Source organism: Schistocerca cancellata, chromosome 1 (genome assembly GCF_023864275.1).
Source record: "Schistocerca cancellata isolate TAMUIC-IGC-003103 chromosome 1, iqSchCanc2.1, whole genome shotgun sequence".
Classification (NCBI taxonomy): Eukaryota; Metazoa; Arthropoda; class Insecta; order Orthoptera; family Acrididae; genus Schistocerca; species Schistocerca cancellata.
In genome coordinates this window covers 196,485,535-196,490,322 of record NC_064626.1, presented here as the reverse complement: position 1 = coordinate 196,490,322, position 4,788 = coordinate 196,485,535, and positions in this window count along the sequence as shown.

Sequence of the window (4,788 nt, the reverse complement as noted above, 5' to 3'; positions counted from 1 at the left end):
GGTATCTGCTACACGCAGGTCAGCATTAATTGTGTATTAAGCATGTGTAAATCATTGCAGGAAACCGAACAAGTGTGTTCAATTAACAAGTGTGTAAACAATAATTTGGCAATCTAGTTAAACTTAAACATTTTCCTTTCTTGAATAAAACTTATTCAACTTTTTCGATTCTGTCATGTTGTGCTTATAGATAATGATTCCGTGTTCTATTTTGATCACTAGTTTTTATTTTGAGCTTTGTTTGTCTGTCTGAATCATTCCACATCAGTCTGGTGTTCTTTTTGTCCCACAAAAAAGTATTGGAGTTGCTACTGGTAATTTTAAACTATTTTCGAAGTACAATCCAAGTGAAGTAGGTGAGAAATTTCGTAGTGTAAATGAACTCATGAATAGTAGTGACTCAATTTACGCCAATCATACGGTATGCTACCCAGAAATATCATGGTATCATGGCATGATTACAACTAAAACGCAAGTTCAAGTAGGATTTACGGCCTATGAAAGGAAAATTGATAACATTTTAGTTATTTAACCTCATTTACAAAAATCTCAATAGACATAAATGCTGATGGATTGTTTTTTAGAACTGTCTTTGGTACCTTAACTAACAGGGATTTCGTTGATATAAGTGACAAGTAGCTAGGATAAGATGTGCACTCCGATGCTACAAAATCTTTTGAACATTTAGTAATAATACGTAATATGCTACAGAGAATTACCAATAACGTAGTCTTCATTGGTATGGTTGTTAAGCAGTTTATTCTTCATTGCGACAGTAATTTCAAATGGACTACAATGAGCCATAAGAAATTTAAAAAAAATCAATATGCTGAATGTACATGTAGAACTAAATACTCTATTGTTTAGAATTACTAATGGCTGGTGCCACTGGCGAAATGATACTTCTGGCTTCAGGTATTCTACTGAAAGTTCTGTAAGTTATCATTTCAGTGGTGTATTGACTCATCCTACATAAAATTTATTGTTGTTGTTAGCTAAATAAACTAAAAATATCTATAACTATGGTGTTAACTGGGAATATACAGGCATACTAGAAGCTAAGTAATGTTGATGGCTTCATGATGAACAATGAATTAACTTTAACTGTCACCTTAATGATCCAAGACAGAGGATATTTCTTATCTTTTTCAAAAACAACTTTATGAGAATGCGAGAAGAAATAAAGCCTTGTTTGTCAATCGAATGTAGTATTTCACAACAACTGAGTATACCACTGTAAGATGAATCTCTTCATTAGTGTTCAAACTCATAACCACCGTCCCACGAAAGTGTAAACTTAACACATCCTGCAATGGTGTCCAGATGGCGCCATTTACTCTTTAAGCTAAGGGGTTGACCTAACTTTCGTGTGCTGCAGATATAATTCACCATTTGCCAAACATATAAAAGGTAGTAACCTTCTACTGGATGTAGAAAATGATGAATTGCCGAGTGAGTTTTCCCACGTATCTCAAATGGGCCAAGGTGCCTTATATGCAGAAAGCAATTTATTCGTTTCTCCCATTTATACTGCTGTCCACAATAATTTATTGCAGCCAGTGAGTTCATTCAATTTCTGTGTTAGTGGAACAGATGAACTGTACAGCCATATGAGCACTGGTAGTGAGGATTTGAATTTATGTCATGCAGCTGACAGTACTGACTGGTAATAGGAAACCTATACAAAGAACTACTTCTTCTGAGCTTTCAATTAGATTATCAACAACTTTCGTAATTAATTTGTTATATTTGATTACTCTCTGTTTGTTCAGCTAACGTAGTCACCTATTATGAATGACGTGTATCACGTCAGGTGTGTGAGGGCACCACACATTTGCCCCAATATTAAAATTAATACGGTAGAGTTATTGTCTTCAGATGATTCACTCTGATAGCTCATTTTCAATGGAGAAGGTGGTGTGAGAGCACATGAAACCAGGATGTAAGAGAATTCACATTGTAGCGCTCAGTTCGTATACTTGCACGTCAGCTGACTCCATGCGAGGCTACAGGCAGCGAATAAAAGCTGTCCATGAGGAATCAAAGCTGTCAGTTGTCCACGGTGCTGTCATCGCTGCCAGTAAAGCTTGTTCGTGGTTTAAGTAGAGAGACCGCGAGAGCATTGACCACATGCGTGTTTGCATGTATGTTGATAAAATTGTAGACATATGCAATTAACTGCAGTGTAGCTATTAGTTTCAGTTAGAGTAGCGTCCTACCAAAACCACAGTTCAGTAGTCTTGGTACAGAACGTAAATAATGCAGTGAATAGTATGATTACCGCTAGTATTGGTAGCATTGGTAAGGAAAGGAATTTATATGAATGTGTGGGAGATGAACTGAGAGACGACGATTTAGCAATGTTTTTTTCTTTGTTTTGCACATAATTAGAACTACATATCATTCAGTGTCAGTCCAGTCAGAATTTTTTATACTTACAAAATAATAATTGCATTTAAAAGAGATAAAAATTAGCCACTCACGTACTTTCTGCGCTTTTATATACCCAAACTAATTACTTTTGACGCACATACCATTTACATCCACAAACATAAAAAAATCCAAATAATTATCGTCGTTATTTTGCATACAGTACCTTCTTCATTATCATCAAAGGCAACAGTTTCCTGTTATTGTTGATAAGTATGAAAGTTGTTTGTAAATAACAGAACCATGTTTTATATAAGCTCGACAATGTATTAAAACCATGTTTTGTATGTTTTTCTTCTGTTTCTTTTTATTTTACTTTTTGCGAGGAAATTGCGTTTTCTAGCTCAATGTGATAAATTCTTATTGTCTTTTTAGTATTTACAACGTCCCTGTGTCTTGTATTACAAATCAACAGTTTTCTAATAAAACCTGAATTAAACATTGGCAGTTTCTATTTTGCTGTAAATGTTGTTTGTTTTTAATCAACAGGCAGCAGTATAACGATATAGAACAAAAATGTTCCGTAGGTTATGATTCCCTTTCTATAACCTCACATAGTTTCTGGACAGTTCAGCACTTCCAATTTCTATGGGAATCTTGTAAGCCAGTTATCACATACGTGAACAATGCAATAGAAGTGAAGTAACATTTCATAAGTATGCAACACGTCTAATGTACAAGTAATGTGGGTTTGATTTTAACTGACCAAAGCTACTAGGAGAACTGCTGTAGTCTACACTTGCTTAGTATAATTTTCCAAAGCCTGCAGGTGTTTAACAACTCTACTTTCAATCAGTTGTCCTCCATTGATGTCCCACCACGCCTTATTCTGGTTAAATCCTTTATAATGACACATAAATACTACATTCAAGGACAGACCACTCTTATAAGCTGTTTGAAATATGGGATGTATGGTACATCATTAATCACAGATATATTTGCTATCTATTATCGTTGGTCGAATATTCAGTTAAAAATACTTATGCCGATTTTTTTGTCGCCACTTAGTTCCTTTTTAGCACCCTGCAGCTCTTGTCTCATTTGGGAAGTTCGATGACTATCACAAAATAGGCAAAAGCAGCTCCAAGAAATGAGAGGAAAAATGAAGTGTTTACGTCAAAAAAGCCAAATGCACGGAATTTTAGTTCATCCATTGAAACTTGGAGTACTTCCAATGGTTTTCCTGAGCGCAGCAGAACCTGAACTTTGGACATCAGCAGCTCTGACCTCTCGGCTCGTTCTGACGTGCTAGAGCATGCCCAGCAGATGATTAACAAACGAGCCAGAGCATAGAACATCCACAAAGAGGGCTTCAACAGTCCAACGCACTTCTTTGCCATGTCAGGTTGCTCTTCACGTAATTTCACTGTAATAGAGTAGGACAAGTTTACTATTACTAGAAAGTTGCAAACGACGTTTAGGAGCAGCGCGGCGCCGAAGTGCTGTCCGCAGAGGAGGGCGCTGCGGTGCAGGGCCAGCCTGGCGCGCTGCAGCCGCCGCAGATGAGGCTCCAGCGCCACCGGCGCCCCCGCGAGTCCAGCGCGCGTCAGCACGGCCTCCAGGTCCGCCTCGCTGTCCACTGGAGGGCGCACACTCCTCAGCAGCTGCAAGTTCACGCTCCCCAGGCGGTCCCACACTGCCAGTACGATGCAAAAGAACTGCACTTGCCAGATGCTGGTGAAGAAATGCAAACAAAAGAAAACGTTTGCTGCAGGTAGATCTTCGAACAAGTTGACCACAATGCACGTAGCTACTCCACAAAGGATCATTACCAGGAAGTACAATAGCAGCTTCGTCATTAGTTTCGTTTTGACAACGCTTTTTCGTCTATATGAGCTTTCGGAACGAGAAAGTAGTACGTCCACTAATTCCTAGAGAATAATTGTCTCCCGCAGATATCTTTTACTGGTAAAGAGACAAATGATTAATATTGCAAGTGGATCCAACAGAGCACACAGAGAAGCAAGTACGTATGTTAAGTAGATTAACAGTGGTGTATCACGTACTGGATCTACAAAAACTTGACAATAGCCGTACCATATACCAGCTGCAACGATGGCAGCCAGCCAGAAGGAAGTAGCAGCCACACCGGCAATATTTTGGAGACGGTTTCTGAAACTTTCTGCTGGACTTGATTCTTCAACAACAGCCACAGGAGCCAGGCCAAATATCTGACTCACAAGTAGGAGAGGACAAATTGTCTCACGGAAACAGTTTCCATTCATTTTACAATAAAAAAGGAATGCACACACTAATCAAATCAGCTTGTAATGCACGTTACAGATTATTAATCACTTCGGTTATAATTTACATAAGCACAGAAAATATCCATCGCTTTTTTCTACTGCTGCAGTTGAC